Here is a 24,267-nt window from a genome sequence, read left to right as displayed (position 1 = left end):
CTAACCCCTCCAGCGGGAGCGGATGGGCAACCCAATGTTCGGCCGCTATCTGGGGCATAAACGGCGTGGGGCGCATCCAGTGATAAGCGTAATGCGTTTGAGCGCTAAGATAGTAAAGCTCAAATTCAGGGACATCAAATCCTCCATCAGAATAGGGTAGTGTAAGGGTAGCCCAAGCCACCCGCGGCTGTTTGCCCCCCCAAAACAATCGAATAAGCTCAGAGCGAAGTCTACGAAAAACAATAAGCACCAGGGTGATATGGAAGGTTTTGAAACAGGTACAGAAATCGGGGCAAGACCGCCATCTTGATGAGGGACGCCCTACCGGCCATGGAAAGAGGCAAGGACATCCATCTAGTGACGTCATCTGCCAGTTTAGTAATAGCCACACCATAATTAAGCCTGATCGTTTCTTCTCTGTCCAATGACACAACAATGCCGAGGTACCGCAGCTCCGAATCGCACCACTCCAAAGGGTAATCAAGAGGAAACCTACGCACAGCCGCAGTAAGGGGGAAGAGTTGGGATTTCCGCCAGTTGATATGGACACCGGAGACACCCCCAAAAGCAACCAGCTCTCGCAAGAGCGCATTAAGGTTGTTTTCAGGATCTTTTACATAGAGCGTGACATCATCCGCGTACAAAGAGATCCCGACCTGACGCTGAAGACAATTGAAGGCGCTCTGCTGGTGTAACTGACGAATCCTGCAGGCCAGAGGCTCAATAGCAATGGCAAATAGGAGGGGCGAGAGGGGGCATCCCTGACGAGTCCCCCTTGTAAGAGGGAACGGGGGGGATAGCACCCCATTCACCACCACCCTTGCCATCGGATCAGTATACAAGAGCTTAACCCATGAAATGAAGATCCGAGGAAAGCCCATCCGACAAAGTACATCAATAAGATAGCCCCACTCAACGGAGTCGAACGCATTAGTGGCATCAAGGAAGATGGCGGCGACTGGGATATCAGGAGCAATGGTCGAAATAAGGGAAAACAAGGTACGAAGGTTGTGGGAAGTAGCACGACCAGGCACAAACCCCGACTGATCGGGCAGAACAATAACAGGCATGAGCTCAGCGAGTCTCACCGCCAGGACCTTCGCGAGTATTTTGACATCGCAATTGAGCAATGAGAGGGGCCTATAGGAACCCACATCCAGTGGATCCTTTCCCGGTTTGAGCAGCGACGTAATAGCGACCTCCCGCAAGGAACACGGCAGTCGCCCCTCCTCCAGGGATTCCTCAAAAACCTCGCGGAGAACGGGGGCCATAATGTCCACATAACACTTATAGAATTCAGCAGGAAGGCCATCCAGACCAGTGGCCTTCCCATTATTCAGAGACATGATTGCATTCCTGACCTCTTCCACCTCTAGGGGCCTACCTAAGAACGCCTGATGATCATCCGACAACCAACAAAGTGCCAATTCATCCAGAAACCCACCATACCGTGTCTCACCAGTCTGCTGCGTCGTGTAAAGGTGTGCGTAGTGGTCAATAAAGGTACGCTGAATCTCCGCAGTGTCCCGACAGCGAATGCCATCCGGCAAAACCAATTCCAGCACGTCCGACCCATGCCGTGGATGCCTAGTAAGTGCAGCAAGGACCTTACCGGGCCTCTCCCCCTCACAGTACCTCCTCGCCGTCCAATACTTCCCCCTATGTTTAGCCTCCCTGGCAGCCTCCTCCTCATACTCGGAGAGCTTGGTGCGGAATCGACTCAAAAGATCGGGATCCGAGCCAGCCTGCCTCCTGCGTTCTAAGTCACGCAAGTCTCCCTCCAAGCCCCCGAGAGTCCGAACAATCAGTTTAAGCATTCCACAACTTTTAGAATAGTGACTTCCCGGATCGTAACCTTGAACGCCTCCCATATAACCTCGACACTGTCGACAGAGCCCTTGTTTCTGGGGAAGAACGCCTCCACCTCCTCGCCAAGCTCCGCCCTGAACACAGGGTCAAGCAAGGTAGTTGGAAAAAGGCGCCAAGGCGGGCGCGGCCTGTGCATCCCGGGAACAGACAGGACAACCTTCACCGGGCAGTGATCAGAATACGTACGAGCAAGATGTACAACCTCCTGTAGGCCAGCCACCAACCCCCTAGAGAGAAAAACATAGTCCAGCCTCGCCCATGAGCGCGCATGTGCAGTGTAATGAGTGCCCTCCCTAGTGGCAGGGTGAGAATACCTCCAGCTGTCAACCAGCCCAGCCTCCTCCACAACCCCACGCAAAACTTCTCTAGCTTGCACATTATACTGAGGACTCCCGTCCGATCTATCCAACTGAGCATGAAGTGCAAAATTGAAATCCCCCCCCCCCACACAATGTGAGTGGCATCGACAGCAAGCACATGGCCCCACAACGTAACGAAAAAAGTTGGTGTGTCAACATTGGGAACATAGCAATTAACAAACAGCACAGTGATCTGCCCAAGCCGCCCCCATAGTAGCACATAGCGTCCCTCTGGGTCTCCCATAGATCCCAGTTCTTGAAATGCGAGCGATCTTCTAACAAGGATAACAACCCCTCGAGCATAAGAGGAGTATGAAGCAAACATCCTGGCCGCTGCCCACCTCCCACCAAAGCTGGGGGAAGGTCCAGGACGCAGATGCGTCTCCTGGAGGAGGGCCACATGAATAGAATGCCTGTCCAAATACTGGATCACATTTCGACATTTCCTGGCATCATTAAGACCCCGTACATTCCAGGACAGAATAGATATCTTGTCTATAGTGACAGTCGACATTAGCCATATTCAGGGCCCCACAGGACCCAATGAGCAAGAGCGGTGTGTCCAACTCCCAGCAGCAGCCAGCAGCAGGACACCAGCCCAGGACGCAATCGTCCCACCACATACACTCCACACACATCCCAGCCATCTCCAAACCAAGCAACCAGAACCCCAACAACTCCCCCCCAACAGCACCATCCGTGCAACAGGCACCCAGGAAACACAGCGCGCATCACGCAGCAAATACAGCTCATCCGGCCCAGAACTCGCACACGCGTCCCTCGTGTAGCGTGCTCACCACCATGCGGTCGCCGGACATAGCGGCCGTGTCTCTCAGGCTCACAGCGAATGAAGGCAAGGGCCCCAAGACCAATGCTGCACAGAAAATTAAAGGACCAGCCGAAGCAGCGGACACGGAGCCGCGTCCGTACACACAGACAGCAATAGCAATCAACGCAACGACCCATGAGGCCTGGGCGAACACGTGTCGTCAGCATCATCCCCACCCCAACCACCCACCTGATGACACCCCAACTATCAGGCCATGCATACTCCCTCCCCCCTCCATTCCCTAACACACATCCAGTCAACCAACAAAGGACTAGATTCCAAACCAAAGGTACAAGTGGGGTACACCCTCCGGGGAACCCTCTAGAGGTGCACGGCACCACTCCCACACACCACGCCAGTGTCCGAGCCAACAAGTCCCAAATGGCCCCAGGTGCAGCGCGGGGGGGTGGGTGCCCAGAGCGCGAAACCAAATAGCGCCATCCTGCTGTCCCATACCGACCCCAAGAACCGCCGCTCACACATACACTCGCAAACAGCCAAGGTAAAGCCCCCTCCCTAAAAGCGGATGGCCGCGCGGCCTCCGACGCAGACAAGGAAGTCAATGCAAAAGACATACGTCAATAATGTCTCAATACAAAACATGAACAAGGTCACCCCAATCAGGCAACCTCCTCCTCAGCCGCCGAATGTTCACCCTCAGGGTCTCGATCGCCTCCTCGATCTGCAGCCGCTCGATCGCGCTTGAGGCGCTTAACAAAATCCTCAGCATGCTGTGGGTTAGTGAAAAAGTGTTGCTTAGCCTGGTGCGTCACTCTAAGCTTGGCAGGGTAAAGCAAAGCATAGTCCACCTGCAGTTCCCGAAGTTTCTTTTTCACCCCTAGGAACTTACGACGCTGGTCCTGCACCATCGGCGTGAAATCGGGGTACATAGTGAAAGACACCCCTTCAAAGGAGAGGGCCCGATTGGTGCGGGCAGCTTGGAGGGCAGCGTCCCGATCTCGATAGTTTAAAAGATGCGCAATGATGGGGCGCTGTGCGGCTCCAGAGGCCGGCCGAGGTCCCAGTGACCGGTGCGCTCTCTCGACGATGAACTGGGACGAGAAGGCATCCGCACCAATGGCGCCCACCAGGAGTCTCTCCACATAAGTTTCCATCTTTCCAACATTCATTGACTCCGGCACACCTACTATACGAACGTTATTGCGCCTACTCCTCGCTTCCAACTCCTCATTCTTAGCGGCAATCACCCGCAATATATTATCCATTCTCGCCAGCTGCGTGGTATGAGTGGCGGCAGTATCGTCGTGGTCCGAGATGCGCTGTTCCGCCGTTGTCAGGCGTTCCTCGTGCACGTCCAGCTTCTGGACCACCGCATCCATGCGCGACGATATTTTGTCCACCTTGTCCACTATCGTGGCAAACCCCTGCCTCATCTCCTGCATCATCTGGTGAAAGTCCGGGGTTTGTGTCTGCGGCACAGTATCAGCAACAGGCGGGGGGGGAGACCGTGAGGTCCCAGCATCCTGGAGTAGTCGCGTTCCCCTCCTAGCCGCTCCGGAGTCAAAGGACAACTTAGACTGTTTAGTGTCCGGCTTCCCCATGATAAAGCGCTAGTAGCACAGCGGGGCACCAAAGTCAAGAAGAGCCAGACTGCAGGCCGGTCCAAGCACTCGACCAAACGCCAAAGCACGGGGGCACGAGCAGGCATGGACACCCCGCCACTCCCAGAGGAAAAGATGGCCGTCTCCGCTCCCAGGCCAAAGGGGTTGCTCTCCAGGCGACCAGACGATGATCCGCTGTGCCTCCGCAATCAAAAGTTCCTGGGCAGGCAGAGGTAGAAGTCGAAAAAACCAGTTCGAGGACAGGGGAGCATTCAGCAGCATGCCCGGCCAGCTAGCAAGCCCGGTGGAGAGAGGTAGAGCAGGGCCTACACCCCACGTGCGGAGCCGCGGGCTAGCGTGGGTAGTGACGCCGGGCTACGGAGCACCCGACCTCCAGAGCGCAAGTCGGGGAAACTTGGAGCCCTCGTAACTTCGGCCAGCAGCCTCCGAATGGAACAGGAGTTGGACCGTGGGTGGCCAGTCGGTATCCCAGCAGATCTATAGGGTCAGATCAGGGCGCAGTGATGGTAAGCAGGATCCCTAGTCAGATAATAGCTCCGGGCAGCAGGAGCCTCACGACAGTGCGGCCATTCTGCAGTGCGCCCTCTAGCGCCCCCGGTATTTCATAGTTGCTGATTGTTAGCGTGGGTTATCTAATTTAAACAGTGATCTTTACCCTTGCTTGCAGTGCGGGAAAGCCATCAACGGGGGTACAAAAAGCCTCATTTAACGGTGGCCTCATTTAACTTAAGGCGTCTATCTCTATCTGCGCAGCTATTCCTAATGAGCCTGCTTAGTCTCTTACCTGAATGCGTCTGTTGTCGTGGCCTCAAATGGGGGTCTGTTGCGGTATCTTGTTTCCGCTAGTGCTCACCTTATTTATATTTACAGAAAAGGCGCGACTCTTAGGTTAATTTGTCTCTCCGCCTCCCTGTTGTGACGTGGTGCAGGTACGGTGGCTCATGGATGACATGGTGGGGCACGTCTCCATTATAAAAATAGTTGATGGACTACACTAGTAGCCATATTGGAGTGTATTGTGAGTTCAGTTCTGTAGATACTGACAAAAGACTATGTATTCTATCTTTATCGAGGATATCATCACTGATCTTTTTTTTATAAAAAACTATATTGTATGACTAAATAATGTATGCGTTTTAAAGCCTAATTAAGCAAAATACTCGTAACTCACGGTTGCTTATATTTTGTTTTCCTCTGATTATAGACAAAAGATAGAAAATCGTATATTGTCTTTTTATAATGGAGTTATATTTTGATTAGCAGTGTTTATAACTCATATGAAGTTATCAAGGGAAATATATGTATTTTATTTTATTATTTGTGCTGGCTACCTGGTAGCAACTTAAGGTTGCTTGTATTGGTTCGGTTACAGATTTGTTCTAATCTATTTATCTGAGAGTTCACAGATGTGCCAGGCGAAATTACTCGGGGGTATACATACTTAGATTGGGACTCCCTATTTAGGTATTGTATCTTATTGCGTTTTCCCACGGTATTTCATGGTTCAAACCTTTGGGGTATGACGCCAGACGAAAAATCCAAACTTCGCGTTTTTTGCGAAATTGCTCTGTGTTTGCGATGTTTGCATGATTACAGTTTTCCAAGATATACCACCGTATATCAGTGTGTTTATGTTGGAAGTCTAAATAGTGCTTCACCAGCGGTGCGTTAATTTTTTGCGTTCGGATCGCCGAGCGATGTTCTGTTAATCTTGTTGCAAGGGATCTAGATGTCTCTCCTACGTATCGTTTTCTTTCTATGTAGAGTCGTTTGAAGAGTGTTATTTTCCACATATGTTTCCGTGTCCAAGAATTCCACTTGCTTTTCATCAATTCCATACTTGAATTTCAAATTCATTGGGCTGTTGTTCAGTCTTTCAAAGTAGGTGTTAAATTCAATTGTGGATCCGTCCCAAATAATTTAAAGATCGTCTATAAACCAAAGCCATGGAACTATCTTTTCATGAAATGTATAGTTTGCTGTGTTCCATGCCACTTTCTGCTCAAACCAACCCATGGTCATATTCGCATAATTCGGGAAAATGAGAAGCCCATGGCACATCCTTTTATCTGTTTAAAAATCTATTTATTGAATAAAGAAATATTGTTATTCAGACACAGGAAGATCATTTCATTGCGCATAACATTATGCTCTTTGTATTGGATATTTCTTTTACCCAAGAAAAATTTGCAAGCTTCAGTTCCTATGGAATGTTCAATATTGGAATATAACGAGACTACGTCCATCGTTATTAATTTGTAAGTTGAATCCCAAGTAATTGATTCCAGTTTTTTTAGAAGATCTATCGTATCTTTCAAGTACGAGTTTACATTCTTCACTCTTCAATCTTTTGTAGCACTCTTGATCCATTAACTCTTTTTGCTTCTGATATGTAGTCTTGTTTATCAATGATGACGATATTACCGCCTTTGTCCGCGGGTTTTATCTCAATTGTTTTATCCTCTTGTAGATTTTAAGGAGCATTCATTTGTTTTTTTGATAGATTGTTTTTTCCATTACTGTTGTTCATTTTATATAGCTCCTCTGTTATCGACTCATGAAAGATATCAATCTTGTTGCCAGGTGGTAAATTTGGGTAGTAATTAGATTTTAATTTTAGACCATTTTCACCTGCTCCCTCCATCGTTTAGAATTCTTGTACTTCCATTAATGCTTCCATTTCCTGGGATTCTGTCACTGTGCCATTGTCATTAATGTTTCAAGGCCATTGAAATACTTAACTTGAAGGGAACTCTTCCTTTGTTTGGTGGTAATTTGAGGTTCGTTGGTGGTTTTCTCTGCCTAAATTTTTGCTAGTTTTAACTTCCTAGTATATTTATACAGGTCTGCAAAAATAGTTTACAAGAGGGCAAAGATGCTATGTAGAAGATACTAAGTACTGTAAGCACCATTGAATTATTAGACAGCATTGTTGTAGCATGACATTTTGTACATAATATGGAAGTCTGTACACTGACCTGTGTACATGTGCTACTTTTACTTTAGAAGTTGGGCTACCTGTAAAGTATTCACCACAGTATGAAGGCTGCAGATAGTATAATCTTTAACACCTTCAGAACTTTGTTATTTTAAGCGATCAGTGTCTTTTAATTGCATAGAGTTTACACTGATCTTAGTAGATACTTTTTAATATTCTGTGATGCATTTTTTATATGCGCTTTACCGTCTACAAACAGTGTGGTATAAAGTAAACTTTCTCCATAGAGTAAACACTGTTTATAGGGTCAACTTTTCTGTTCATATCAACTTCATTTCTCAGTTTTGGTTGGGTGACTGTGAAATGCTTGATACAGATAAAGGCTGTCCAAAGTAGGTTATTCATTTTGGAAGAGACATTGAGAATCTTGAGGGACTTGGCTTTCTTTGAACCCTTGTATACATATTGAACACCATGTGCAATAAGGGTTTCCCTTCTATCTGTTGTTGTTTTTTAACGTGAACTAGGATACCTGTGAAGTATATCGTATAGTGTTAGTGTTAATGTTGCACATATATCCATGCAGCTACACCCAAGGGAGTTGTATCTGTATTAATTATGCTTTATATTATTTTGAGCTATTTTGTACTTACTTTCAGGCCTCTAATGCCATACTAGTTTATAGTGCAATGTGTGCAAAAGAAGCTTGGATGATGTCATCAGTGGTGTCATAAATTATGCCATAGAACATGTCATGAAAGATATCATATGTGAGGTCATGAGCAGTGCTTGTTGGGGGGCGCAGGTTTTAGTTGGGTCTACTAACTATAACTTGTGAATTATTGTGTTTTTTTAGATCAGAACGTTAATGTCGACACTGGCATATTTACTTAACTAAAACGTTACTTCAACCATAGTTTTTTTGTGGATTTCAAAGGTTTTTCTTTCAAAACAAAAACAGACGTTTTTTATTACATCTACGCCTGGGTGCCAAGAATGTCTCGGATAATAATGTCGAAGACAATTTAGATAAATTTGGTAGAATTGTACAAGAGGCTTTGACACCCATTCTGGTTAGACAAGCCAGCATTGAACAGCAGCTTGCCCGAGTCTTAATGGGTTTTGGTAATAACCTGGAATTTAAAAATCAGATTGATAACATCACCTGCCCAAAAAGCTCTGACACATAAACCCTTTTTAGTATCCCGCTAAGCTGATCGATTTCTACATGTGTAACATCTATTGCAAAGGAACGGACTCCTCTCATAGATACACCGCCTACTAACGTCGGCAATAATACTGCGGTCCTGGTAACCCAAGACCCAACCATGACTAGGAATACCGTCAGGAATAATATGAGCATGGGGAAAGGGACACTATTTATCCAAAGCTACCCATAATAGATAGGCCCGGTCTGCCACAAGATTATACAAATATAAATTGGACTGGTCAAGAAAATAGGGCCGGTAGGGGTGCTAAATGTGTATTGAATTTGCCACCACAATGCACACCATATGCTCTGATCCTGAAGGGGGTTCCCTGCCTAGCAGCCAGTCAGGAAGAATCCTGTCAAAGCCTTAATAATAAATTGGCCCACAGGTGCTCTAATAAAATCTAATTGAAGATAAATTAGTCTGAAAACATTATTATGGCCAGACGAGTGAGTTGGCTTGGTCACACGACCAAACGTGGGGGTGGGGACTGTGTTGTACTCAATTTTAACAATGCAGGGTGTGCACATTTTGCACTAATGCACTTTCAAAGCTCATATGGCAATCGTATAGAAGCCTACGCATTGGGTTTTTTCTACCCAGCACAAACCGAACATCAAGTGAGAAAGCACTGGTCATGGACGGGCCCTAGTATAAATACGGTTATACAGCCAACTTCTTTCATCCACTACAATCGCTTTGATGTCCTATCAGGGCTGTCAGAAATTGACTGACTAACTGAGCGTTTTAGCCTCCCAGCAGCACCGGCGATAGCAGGATTGACTCTTAGAGCTCAGGTGATTGGAGTACACACAGACACACTCACTAATTGGGATACTGATGTTTCCCTTGAAATCTCCACCGCAAAAATAATTATTAATGCAAACAACCAGGATAATTGTGAGAAATGTTTCCATCCCCACAATTTATTTTTAAGTGATATTATAACTAGGGGGGCCCCTGGGCCCTCCACCATTATAGTCCACCAAGATATAAATAATGAAGGGATGGGGTTGAAAAAATATGGTCATCAAAAGTCCATACTTAAGTTAATTTCATGGAACATGGCGGTGATTGGTTCTAAACTGTCCGTTTGATATCATCTGTCTCCAGGAGACATGGTACATGAAGGACATTGCACTGAATGGTTACTGCTCTTACAGACTGTTGATGCAACCCCTTTGTCTTCAGGGAGGGCTAAAGGAGGGTTAGCAATGCTAATCTCAGTAAAATATGAGGCTATAAAAGTCACTGTTGTTGGTATATCCCCCTGGTTTCAATTAGTTGTGATTTACAATATGTTACAAGATAAGTCACTAGTTGTGAACTGGTATTAGAACATTTTTAATTACAACACTAGTCAAGTTATTGAGGCTTTACCGTCAGAAATTGATATCATTTCAGAGAAGTGGCAATCCCTATGTATCCTCTTGGTGGGATATTTTAATTAGTCAATCTGCCCTCAAAGCTCTGGTTGTGCCTGCATGATGCTAAACATGGAGGGGCAGCCCCAGGCGCATTTTAATCATACTCCTCAGGGAAAGGCTCTCTATTCTATTAATGTGGGGAATGATCTGGGCCTTATTAATGACGTAGTTAGCAACCCCTCAATACAGTGCCCCACCTATGTTGGGGAGGTAGGGAGAGTATTATTGATTTTATGTTCATATCGTGAAAATTCCTGCAACTCATTGGTGACTTTGAGGTAGAACCAAATAGTGCGATGCCCCCTTACAGCGTCCATTTGTATAATAGCTCAGCCGGGGAATGTTGCTTGTTGCAAAGCTTCTTTTAATTCTAACCAAGGCGTAAGACTCAAATGGAATAATGTAAAGCCTATTGAGTTTGAAGCTACAATTGTCAGATCAAATTATGATTCCATTGTGAAATGCTTAGCCCATGATGTGTCCCCAGCTGAGATTGTTCAGGAATTTCAACTGATCTGCTTGCACGCACACCCCAGCGATAGTTCTCAAATTAAACTTGCTCAGAAGGTTTACAAAGATACAGTGAAATAGAGGAAAGATGACTTGAGGCGCTCAGCCTGCGATGATCTGGAAAGAGCTAGTACCCTTAAGGACTCGCAAAGGTTCTGGGAAGTTCTAAATCGCCCATTATTTATGGGGAGATGGTCAGGATGGATTCCCTGATTTTGGAGGATGTTTGGGAAGCCCATTATGCGTCCATATTTAATCCAAAAGGCCACCTACATGAGGTCCCTAGTGTGTCAATCTCAGTAGTGGAGGTTGAGGAAGCCGTAACCAAAGGAATTAGCATGAAAGCCCCCGGCCCAGATGGAGTGCCACTGGATCTCTTTAAAACTAACCCTAATCTGTGGGCCCCATTATTGACCAATGTGTTCAAAGCAGTGGTGATCGGCCATATCCTGGCATTTTGGAAGGAGGCTATAGTGGTCCCTGTGTTTAAAAAAGGTAACAGGAATGACCCTTCCTGTTATAGGCCAATCTCCGTTATTGATGCCACAGCAAAGTTGTTGGGAAGGGTCGTCCTAACTAGACTTGATACAGGGGTGATTGCAAGGCCACTGTATGACTTCAGTTAGGAGAGGCATGGGCACCATTGAACAGTGCCTCAACTTGTCCCTGATTATGGGCAAGCATGTGAGGGCCAGAATGGGTTGTATTCATCTGGCCTTCATGGACTTGTACAGGGCTTATGATACGGTAAATCAGTATAAGCTGTGGGCACTGATGGGGAAAATAGGAGTCGAGGAGCCCTTATTTTCTCTTCTCCTCTGGCTCCATGCCTCCACATCTGTGAGCATTAGATATGGTGCCAATGGTGAAAAAACTAGGTCTATTGTATCAACAGAAGGTGTCCGGCAGGGATGCATCTTAGTTCCTTTTCTTTTTATAATATACACCAATGGCCTTGATGCTTTCCACTCAGAAAAAGATCTTGAATGACCATGCATTGGGGGCACCCGGGTTCCGCTTCTTCCCTATGCGGATCACACTGTCCTAATGGCCCTAACAGCAAATGGCCTTCAAAAATCTCTTGATACATTTTCTGATTTTATGTTATCACTGGATCTAAGAATAATTTTATCAAATCTTATGTTATGGTTTATGGGCCTAAAAGGACTAAAACTAGAAATTATGCAGTTGGCCCAGAGAGGATTGACAAAGTGAATAATTTTATTTACTTAGGGAATATTTTAAATAATGAGCTGAATTGGGATCCGCTTGTCACTACAAGGATGCACAGCGTAGGTAGGGTGGTTGAGGCACTGTTTCGTTTTGCCTCCAAATTAGGGCACAAACTGGTGACCGAGCTTGTCACACTTTATAAAGCCAAATGCGTTCCTTTTGTAACATATGGTGCAGGTGTCTGGGGGCATCATAACAGTCGCCAGCCGCAAATCATGGAAAATAAATTCATCAAAAGGCCAGTGATGGTTCCAAATAGTGCCCCCACAAGCTCTTGTCATTAGGAGGTGAGGCTTGAATTTGCGGAAGATTGTATAAACATTGCCTCCTTACTTTTATGGGCCACAATTTGGTATTTGGAAGAGCTGGCCTTCTCCAGAGAGATTATTAAAGACTGCCTTAACCTTGATGGCACATTATCTATTCCCTGGCTTCGATTTATCAGGGATAACTTCCACAAGTTAGGCCTGGGAGATTACTTTGATTGCCCAGTTAGCATCCATAAGAACGCAAGAAAGATCATAAAAGAGGTGCACGCTGCAAGCCCAAATACCCGCCACTCTCAACCTGAGGTAGCAGGCCCTCTTTGCTTATTATAATCACAAACAAAGGAGCTCAGAGGGACAAGACGTTACATGCGGGATAGCCCTCCACTCAATTAAATTCAATAACAACAAATCCCTGTACCCTGGATTTTAGTTGGCAAACGTCTGGACGACATGAGAAACCAACAAGATGGATCACTACTATGATTCCAACAACACCCCTCTCAATTTATGGTTAGGTGTATGTTCTCTAATGTCATACTATCCAACACAAACCACTGTTTGTAACTGTAAGTGGGAGACTCCGGGAAAGATTCAACTCGACACATCCAATGATGTCTGTCCCACTGAAACAGTCCATCCATCCACACTCAAAACATAGGGAAATTAAAAAAATGTGTGGCGCAGAGGAAGGCACCTCACGGGCGAACAACCCTCGGGGAACTTGGCAGATGTTACCAATATTCAGCCCCTTTCTCATCATTAGTTGCCATTCCTTTTCCAAGAAAAGAACAGTGTCAAAGCAAAAAACATTTGCAAACAGAAAGGTGCTACACAGGAAGCGCAGAAATTTTCTACCTGATGTGACAAAAAAAAGAAGAGTGAGGTTTAAAATCAACAGACACACCAATTGTACAACTTTTATTACTAACTAAGGTGTGTGCTGGTGAGTTAAAAAGGCTGGTAGCTTAATGTCGCATACCACTACCTGTAACCGACATGTTTCACTGCCCGGTCGACTTTATGGCAGATTCATCATGGTTCACCACTCTGTCACCGCACCAGTGTTGGACATCTTTAATTTAGGAAACCTCAACCAGCCATGTCCTCTCGTACCAGCTGGTCAGGACAAATCTCCGCCCTGTTTTAGATGGTTATATCAATCGTACAAAACGAGATCAGTTGTGTGAGCCCCCAAACCTCACTACCAGGGTGGAAGAAAAAAATTATTTTTTTATGTGGCCTACATGAGCCTCAGTTCTGTGACAAAAACGGATGCACATTCAATTCATAGGGCTGATTAATTAAGTGACAGGTTAGCGGCAGCCAAATATCTCAGTAATTTTGATCTCACATCAGGCTACTGGCAGATAGATCTGACCCCTGGAGCCAAAGAAAAGTCAGCATTCTCAACCTCAGATGGGCTCTATCATTTACTGTGATATCATTAGGACTAAAGAATGCCCCTGCCACCTTCCAAAGGCTGGTGAATAAAGTCCTTCCTGGGCTGGACTCCTTTAGTGCAGCATATCTCAATGGCATTGCTGTCTTAGCTTCAACTGAGAGAAACACCTGATCCACCTTGGGGAGGTCCTGAAGGCTCTGCAGAGTGCAGGTGCCACTATCAAGGCAACGGGGTGCAAGATAGGGCAGGACACAGTTGTATACTCGGGCCACCTTGTAGGCGGAGGTCAAGTTCAGCCCCTACAACCCAAGATTCAGACTATTCTGGACTGATTAGCTCCAACCACCCGGACTGAAGTCAGGACATTCCTTGGCTTGAATGGGTACTCCAGGAGGTTTGTGAAGGGCTATGGGTCCATTGCTGGCCCCTCACAGAATTGACCCCCAGGAAAATGCCCAAACATTTTAACTGGACAGTGAGTTGTCAAAAGGCTTTTGACACCCTAAAGAAAGCATTGTACTCATCACCCATTATAAATACTCCAGGTTATACCAATCAGTTCATACCCCAGACCAATAATGATGGCCATGACCAACCTGTTTCTATCTTTTGCAAGAGGTGTCTCCCCAGAGAGTAGCGTTGGAGTGCCATTGATAGGGAAGCCTTTGCTGCTGTTTGGTCCCTGAAGAAGCTCAGACTATACCTGTTTCGTTCTCATTTCCTTGTCCAAACTTAGCACCGATCTCTCAGATGGCTAATGCAAATGAAAGGTAAAAATCCCAAACTATTAGGGTGGTCCATATCTCTATAGGGAATGGACTTTACAGTGGAACACATACCTGGGATTGACCATGCCAATGCAGATGGCCTTTCGAGGTTCTTCCAGTTAGAAGATGAAGACTCTCTTGGGAAAGGTTAGTCTCATCCTCTTTTGTTTGAGGCAGGGGGTCATGTAGGAAAGTGCCTCTTTTGACATGGCTAGCCCTAAATGCATGAACAGAAATGACCCTGCAATATCTGAGCCATTCTGAGCCATTCTTTGATATTGTAGGGGCACTGGGAAGCCATAGAGAGTGCATGGGCTGGATACTTGTCATTAAGAGTTTCCTAGCTCTGTGATGGCTTCACTGTACCCTAAGATGTTTGTTACCGAACATTGTGTATTAATAAATCCTCACTGATGCTGCTGTTTGGATTTATTAATAAATGCACACAGGAGACACCTTAGAGCATGGGTACTGTAAAACATATCCCAGAGGGCTGTAAAGTACTGTCTGTGGCATGGCTGAGGGCCGCACCTATGCCTGCAGGGCAATGATCAGTGTAGTGAAAGGCGGGTGTTGGGGGACTTCAAACAAATGCATGGTGTCTGGACAACAAACTGAGCCTTCACGCGATGTCTGTCTGCAGGCCCGGACTAGGAACTGAAACTGGCCATGGCAAAGAGCTCGGCCAGCCCTGGGGCGTGGGTTGTGGAAAGCCTTGTCCCGCTTTTGTTGCGGGCCGATATTGCAGCTATGCTGCAAAACCACCCCCTGGTAACAAAAACTGCCCCCCAGGGGTTTAAACCAGCCCCCACCCTGGTGCCTGCTACGGCCAGTCCATTCCTGTCTGTCTGCCACCAACGCTCTATTCGCATGCAGCAAGAATTAAAGTCAAACTGACACACATGCATAGTAATAAAATACGCTATTTTTAAGTTTACAGAGAGTTTATCATGTTTTTACATGTTTAGTACAATATTTATTTAAAACTAAAGGTGTTCCTAAAATTAAGTTGTCCAGAACACCTTCCTTCTTTTCCGTTACTTTAGTTAATGTGTAAATAAAGGAAACCCATTTCTTTCACAGTTTCCTGAATATGCGTGCTCTGTCAAGTTAACAGCAGTCAAGAGCTGCTGTTCACCAGAGGGCCACAATTAAAGGTCAGGAGGTCAGCATGTGGCCCCCTAGTTGTACTTTGAGTATCACTGCCTTAGAAGGTCCCCATAAAACCTACCAAGCACTGGTGTGGTCTCTGACTAGTTTTAGACAGCCGCTCTCCACCAGACATGCGTCTGACCCCATGGGTCGTGAGTCAGAACTCTCAGAGGCCAAGAAAAGTCTGCTCTGGGCAGAGGTGCTTCACACCTCCTCCAGGCCAGGATAGCATTCCACTGCAATGTCACAATTGAAATGTGACCCAGGAATCTCCAGATAGTGGAACTTAGGATGGGGTCTCCATTTAGCCAGCATCACCCCTAAGGTGGGGCAGGTGATGTGGAGCTCACTTTTCATTTCTCTCCATGTTGATTTGAGAGGGAATTAGCCAATAAGGGTCAGGGTAGTGCCTCTTCCTACAGGAAGTGGTCACTTAGAGGGTGTAGACACCCTTAAGGTAGGTAGCCCTTTGGCTACTACCTGTCACCCGCTTTAACAGCCCTAAAGTTAGTATTTAGGTGGCATCCCTTGACCCTGAACTTAGCATTGACATACAGGCAAGAAAAGGACAAAGAAGAATTGCTGACCCTTGGACTGAAGCCCTGCTGGAGAAAATTGGTGCCAAACCCTGCCTGCTACCTTAAGGATTCAATAATTGTGATGAGCTTTCTCGTCATGCAACTGTGATGACACCAAGAACCCTGGAGCTCCACCAGCCTTCTGCAAATTGGCAAAGAACTTTCTTGGTTTGGAGGCACTCCTCCCCTGTAGCCGCAGGCACCGAACAACAGAATCTGGTTTGATCAACTTGCTGCTCCCCGGGTACTCTGACACAGAATCCAAACCGAAAGGTGTGCACTAGCCCTGGAAGATCAATTGTGTCTCCCCTCCAAGTATGGAGACACCAGGCCTACCAGAGCCATGCCACACCGATCCCTGGGGTACTAGACCCTCTGCAGCATTCACCAAGACGAAAAGTCAAATCCGGACTCCAACTGCCCAGAAATCAAGCACCAATCAAGGGATGCCAAGACCCCTAAGACTAACTTCATGAGTGGCCAAGCTGTCCCAGAATCGCCTCTCCATACTTCCTGCTCCTGACTATGAGGACATCTTGGCGTGGGCTGCCCAGCTGACCTATCTGCCCTGCACCCAGCCCATCCAGCCTGGGTACCGATGAACCAGCTGTGCTCCTTTAGTCCTGAGGCCCATGTGACCTACTCCACCAGGGGGTTTCTTCAGACTTACCTTGAAGTCCCTTTGTGCAGTGTGTTTTCAAGTGGCCCCCTTCTTTGTAGATCACCAACTACTAGCGACATCAACACCTCGCTCCTGGCCGAATCCAGGACACTCCTGAGAATCCGCTGGTGGAATATTGGGCCTGGCCTTGCTACTTACCTAAATCCTGAAGGTGAACCTTGAAATCCAACTGTGTGATTTTATATGCAGTTTTCTATTTTCTCCTAATGACTTCAGTGGTGCATAAAAGTGATTTATTTTGTGAAACTGAAAAATGTATATCTTGAAAAGTACAGGTCAACCTTAGGATGGTCTTCCTATAGAGGCAAGATGGCAGCCGCTAGGTTAGCGGTGTGAGTTGCTCTCTCCTCTACTCCCGACTTGGAGAAAGGAAAGGAATGGTGCTGTAACAATTTAACCACCGAGTTCTGTGACTTTTACTCGAAAAACGGGCTGCTCTATGCTTAATTTAACAATTCATTTGAGCTGGATTTTCTCTTCATTATTCTTACTGATTGCAGGATTTATGGCACTCCATCTCTGCTGGCTGCTGATTAAGATTTTCTCAACGTCTCCAGCATTGGGCTCAGTGACTGGTGATTAACAGCCGATGTAGCTGTTCCTCCTGCAGTTTCCCCGGCACGTACACCGATCTTGGCATTTCCTACCTCAGCGGCTTGGACAATTGCTCCTGGGCGTCTTCTTCCATTCAGCTGCAATGCCGCCGAAAAACGCCAACGCTAACGCCCAGGTGAGGCTCCCTAACACTCGGAGCGGTAAACTGAAATCTGCAGTAACCGATGGAGACGGAGCCGAGCATCTGGAAGTCGCTGGCTCAGCGCGGGGCGCCTCTAAAACCGGTGAGTTGGCAGCCGCTCCATTAACCAAAAAGGGGGTAGAGCACTACAGCAAGAATTTAGCACAAACTTTGCCTGTTTTATTTGAAAAACAAGCTGCTAAAAACGCTTTGGTGCAGCGCTCACCAGTAACTTCGTCGGCTCATTCTCATCCTGATTTGGAGCGCCCCTCTCAGATTGGCAGCGTGAATAGTGTATTATTACCAGCTCCAGAGGGTTCAGAAGGTCCAGAGGGGCCTCTTCAAGACATTGGGGTATCTGGGGATAATGAATTTGGAACTGAAACTACACTGAACCCGAATCAGCCCCAGTTCGAATTTTGGAACTAGAGTCCGGGCCAGAATCTGAATCGTTAACGAATGGCATTCTGGGACATGTAGTGCCTGTCGAGGTTAATAGGGGTGCTGGAACTGAAATTTCCTCCAAAATCTTTACCATATCTGAGGGGAATTTAACTAGTCCAACACCAGAACCTAGTAAAATTTCCAACCAAGACATCATACAGGAGGCTAACGAGAAATTCTTCTCCATGTCCGATTTAACATCCAATGAGAGTTTAGACAAGGACTGGGCTGATTATCCTGTAGAGGATAGAAGTTTGGAAGAAGAAGATGAAGGGGCCAGTGAGATCTCGCCTGGTTCGACTATTACAGTAAAGAAACATCGGCTGAGAAAATCACCTGCATCTAGGAATAAATCCAGCAGTTTGGAGGACCTTTTGCCGGCACAATCTTGCTCTACAAATGAACAAGCATGTTCTGAAACACTTGATTCTAATTCTGGTCCAGAGGTGACTCTTTCTATGATATACCAAACAATGCTTGCACATCGGTCTGATACTAAAACTGAGATTGCACGTGCCCAAGCTACCTGTCAAAAAGTTAAAAATACTGTTCGACGCTTCACCAAAATATGCACTGATATGTCGGCAAGGGTCTTAGAGGCTGAAACTAGAATATCCACCCTAGAAGATGAAGTTGCTGCTCAAAAAAACGAACTTTCGCAAGTCAAAGCACAACGGGATGACATCAGCTTTAAACTCACAGAGCTTGAAAATCAATTGCGGAGGTACAATTTACGAGTTTTAGGGGTACCAGAAAATCTAAGTGGCTCAGATGTTCGGAAATTTGTTTGTGAACTTTTTTCTAAAGCATTTCCTGAACTCACATCTTGGGACTGGCCCGTGGTAATTGAACGTGCTCACCGTTTTCCTTTTTCTATCAAATCCAAACCAAAAGAAGGAGATTACTCGAGAGCGATTTTGGTCAGATTTAACAACTTTTTGGCTAGAGAAGCGGTTTTTGATTTAGCTAGACCTGATAAAAAACGTTCTCCTAAAGGATGCAGTTTTTTTGTTAGACCCGATTTTTGTCAGGCAACTGTGTCCAAACAATGGCATTTTAGGCAGTTGATCGCTGGATTTCAAGAAAAGTGTGCTATAGTATACCTACAGAACCCAGCCAAACTTAAAGTTACAGTGAAAGGTCAAACGAGATTTTTTATATCGGAAATTGTTGCCAAAGAATACCTAGCCTCTTTATGATTATACATAAGAAATGTATAGCTCTATTTGTAGTGGAATTCAGTATGCTGTTACTCAAACTGTTAGTAGGCTGGTTTAGGCTGTATATTGTTCCCTTTTTTTCTTTTCTTTCTTCAAGTCGTTTGGGAGGTGGGCGGGAAGGCGCTCGGTGTTCCCAGGGACTGTCTGTCCCTGTGCCTCATAAGGTGGGTTGGGGGGGTGGGTGGGGAAGAAGGGCGGGTGGTGATGGTGTGTGGGGGTGGTGGAGGGGGTGTAAATCAACAACAGGCGGAACTGAGCAAGATTTGTATATGATGGCATCTACTTGGTACGTTCTTTTTTCTTTAGATAACCAAGACAGTTCTATTAAAGTCTTTAATTATAGTAAAGCAAGGATATCCTTATTGAATAAACCAATACGCAGTGGAATAAGGAACGCCTGGACTTTTGTGATATTTTGCCGTTGTTCAACCTTTATCTTTTCTGATGGGTAGGGAAATCAGAATATGTACGTTTAATGTCAATGGTCTTAATGATGGTAAAAAAAGAGGAATCTTGGCTAATATGGTATATTTGTTACATATCGACATTCTTTGTCTTCAAGAAAGATGTTTCTTGGAAAAAAAAGAGACCTTTTAAAGAATTTAGGATTAGATTTATTAATTTGTTCTAAACAGACACAAATTAAACGAGGGGTAGCTATACTTATGCGGCGGAATCTAGGTATCGCCCTCAAGACATCAGCTGATAAGTGGGGCAGGTGGGCTTCAGCCCAAATTCTAGTATCTCAGAATAAGATTATGATCTATTCCGTCTATGGCCCTAATCTGGACGACTCTTAGCTGTTTAATTCCTTAAATCAGGAGCTTGCATTATGTAACATTCCTATTATCTTCAGTGTTGATTTAAATATTCATATTATTATATTAGACAAAACGAAAGATCCATAGGTCTCAAACCACGGACGTTTAAGGCCTTGAGGAACCTGGTAATAGATAATGGCCTTTTGGACGCTTGGCATATTTTACATTCTGCGGCTCCTGGTTATAGTTTTTTCTCTGCCCCACACAGGAAATTTGTCCACCTTGATTACTTTTTTCTATCTCAGTTCTTCTATGACAAAATAAAGATAGAGGTTCTTCCTAAATTACTATCTGATCATAATCCTGTTTGTTTAAATCTCAACCTGTCATTTATTGGTTCACGTCTGCAATCAACTTGGTTGTTTCAGAGGAACCTGTTATCACAACAAGATTATATAATTTTCATGACCAGTATCATCCAAGAATTTTTTCAGATTAATAATGAGACTGCATCAGTCCCAATAGTGTGGGAAACATTTAAATATTTTATAAGACGAGAAATGTTAAAGTATTCGAATTTTCAACAGAAAAATAATAGTAACAAATTTTAAAAAGACTGTGATATGGTCTTAAAGGCAGAAATACGATTAGCTGAAAACATTAAAATAAATAAACACATAGAAGAATCTCAAATCGACTTATCTATTAAAAGTAGCCTGGTTTATTCTCATATTGCTGACCAGGTAGCTTTACGTTTCATTCAACATCGGACAGAAAGCTATGAGCTGAATGAACAAACAGGGAAAGTCCTGGCCCAAAGACTACGTCAGCGTGCAATGACTAATGAGATCTTTAAAATTCTTGATCTTGATGGAGAGGTAAAAACCTCTAAGAGGGATATACTGGTAGCATTTAATGAATTCTACAAAACATTATATCATCAATCTGATCAACCACTACATTCAGATATAAAACAATATTTTGAAGAGATTTATAAAACTGAATTGTTGATAGAACAGAAAGAGCTACTTAGTGCCCCAGTCACTTGGGAAGAAATTGAAACAGCTATCATGGGATTCGCTGCCGGTAAAGCAATGGGACTGGACCACGTATCTTTAGAATTTTATCGCGTTTTTATGAAAATCTTGAAGCCAGAGCTGATTAAGATCTGTCAATCTGCTTTTGCGGGCCATCCACCAACCTCATGGTCACTTGCTACAATAGTTATCTTTAAAAAGAAAGGCAAAAACAGTGAAGAGCTAGGTTCATATAGACCTATCTCTCTCATAACAGCTGATAGCAAAATCTTCTCTAAGATTTTAGCTAACAGATTAAATACATTAATGCCATCTCTTGTTTTTATCAGACAACATGGTTTCATTTTTAAAAGAGACACTACTGACCATGTCAAAAAAATTATAGCTTTGTTGGATTGGGCACAGGCCTCGGAATCTCCTGTTGCGGTGGCCCTGTTGGACGCAGAAAAAGTGTTCGATAGGGTCACCTGGGGGTTCCTACGGTCGGTATTGGTCTGGATGGCAATTCCCACATTCATATATTAACGCAGTAAAAGCTCTTTATTTTCATCCGAAAGCTGTTATTAGGATAACAGATTCTCACTCTGAAGGATTTTCGATAACGAGGAGGACAAGGCAAGGCTGCCCTTGCTCCCCCCTATTGTTTGCCTTATATCTAGAACATTATCTTCGTAAATTATCTGTCGCAGCTGACATTATCCCTGTGATAATTGGTAAGAATCATTTTAAAGTATTCGCCTATGCAGACGATGTCGCTATCACGACCACAGATATAAGACGGGCACCTCCAAAAAATAATCTGTTTAGCCGAAGAATTTGGAGCACTTTTAGGCTATAAATTAAATATAACCAAAACTCAATTGATTCACTCTGAATGGGGACAACCTAATGAAATAGCTTTTGTTCCAGAAGCCCAATATCTCGGGATAACTATATCTTCTAGGATTTATGATATTATACGCCTGAATGTTGAGCCCGTCTTAAAATCTTCTAATAAGGTTCTAGAAAGGCTAAATAACCTACACTTCTCTCTTTATGGTTGTGTTGATATTATCAAAATGTTAATTTCCCCAAAGTTTTTATACTTATTTCGAACAATACCTCTTTTATTTTCGTCATTTTATTTTACTAAAATCGATAGAATGGTATCTAGGTTCCTCTGGGGCTATCATCGCTCCAGGCGCGCCTTAAAATGGTGTGTTTTGCCAAGAATAAAAGGTGGTTGGGGAGTCCCTAATTTCCGGTTGTATTACTGGCTCATCTTTTTAAGACATATGGGTATATTACTTTTTACGGATACCATCACTGAAGAATCAATATATCCGTCAGTCTACGAATTACTGCTAGGTGAAGAAGTATCTCAATGTTTAGCAAAAATTATAGAACCCAGTTATTATAAAAAAACTAAATTTTAAATTGTTATAGCGGCATTTGCCGTTTGGCGGCAAATAAGGAAAAAAATTGTATGTTTAGATGAAATCCATTATTATTCTCCTGTTCTAAATAATCATATGTTACCAGCAATCTTCCATGACCAAACTATAAAAAGATGGTATCTTTCTGGAATTCACCTACTAGGCGACCTATACGAAGATACTCAACTTGCCTCATTCTCGGATCTCCAAACTAGATATGGTTTACCAAAAAATGATTTTTTTCAAATATCTTCAGATACGGAGCTTTTTAGAATCTAAAGGTTTTCTTGATCATAGTTGTATGAGTAAAAACTCTATTCTAGAAATTAGCAGGAAAGTAAAAAAAATAGGCTTAGTTTATGTCACTGCTATTAATCAAACTGAAGATGACCTCTTGTTAATAGAGAGCAAATGGCAAAGGAAACTTTAACTTGAGAATGTTGATATGGGAAGATCTATCGAATTATCAATAAAGATACTTTTTAATGGCTCACTTCAAAGTCAACATTATATGTCAATCTTTGATCTTTACTATTCCCCTATTAAAATAGAGAAGTGGAAAGTAGGCAATGGAGATAGATGTAACCAATGTGATGAGATTGGTGCTGACTCTATTCACATGTTTTTCAAATGTATGAAAGTTTCCCGTTTTATTGCAGACATAGAATCTTTCATAAATAATAGTCTAGGGATTGTTGTAAATCTAACTCCTGAATTAGTTATTTTAGGTATTCAAACGGACCACATCGGGATTAGATCTACTGCTGTAGAAGCCTTCCTGTTTATTTGCATGTCAGTCTTTCGATTCTGTATCACTTCTCGTGGATTGATATCGAGCCCCCAGTTTTTCATCAATGGCAATGTATAAACTCAAAGGGACCAAAAAAGGAAACAAGGACAAAAAAATATGAGATCCGATATCTAAATGGATTTAATATGACTTGTTTATCTTACATGATGATGCCATTTGCTCTCTAGGAAGTATTATATATTATGTGATGTTTCTTTTTTACTTTGATCTTTTTTTGTAAGTTCTGCTATGTATCTTGCTCATTGTATGACTGATTGCTGAAATAAAAGCTAAATAAATACAAAAAAAAGAAAAGTACTTACTGTAGAACAAAGTTCTTGCTCTGAAATATTACATAAAATTCAGTGTTATTTTTGTCAATTGGTCTTGGATTTATTCTTGAGTGTGTGTCTCATGTATTGCATATGTGTGTACAACAACTGCTTAGCACTACCCTCTGATAAGCTTAACTGATTGCCCACACTATCACAAATAGAGCATTAGTATTACCTACTTTTGCCTTTGTATACCAATCTGGTCTCCCTGGACTCTCTACACAGGGTACTTAATTTCAGCGCACTATATAGAGATCCAGCTTCCTATGCGGTCTATTTTTATTGTATCAAAAGTGAATAATTATTCACTCTTGGTACAATACAGATAAAATGCAGACCCGCTTTGCGTCTAGCAACAAACTGAGGTAGCTAGTGTCATTGTTTGAATGCCGGCACAGGTGTAAGAAGGTGCCTGTGCCATTCCAGCAATGTGAGCATGTCTGTGTGTGTAGTGTAGTATACTTGTGTGTGATTTCAAATAAGAGAGTGTCAGTGAAGGAGTAAGTCTTTGTGAGTGAGAATGACTGACAGTAAGGACGAGTATGTATAAGAATGAATGGGAGTGAGAGAGAATGACAGTGAGTGTTACTGAGTGGTACTATGTGTGAGGCACAGTAAGACTAAGTAATTTACATTTTATTTCTCATAGTTTTATAGGATTTAGTTGCCTTTTAACTATCTTGATTATTTTATCTAAATTATGTTCTGTTACTTCATGAC

Source organism: Lissotriton vulgaris, chromosome 5 (assembly GCF_964263255.1).
Source record: "Lissotriton vulgaris chromosome 5, aLisVul1.2, whole genome shotgun sequence".
Lineage (NCBI taxonomy): Eukaryota > Metazoa > Chordata > Amphibia > Caudata > Salamandridae > Lissotriton > Lissotriton vulgaris.
The sequence above is the reverse complement of the archived record's forward strand: the minus strand, read 5'-3'. Positions refer to the sequence as shown.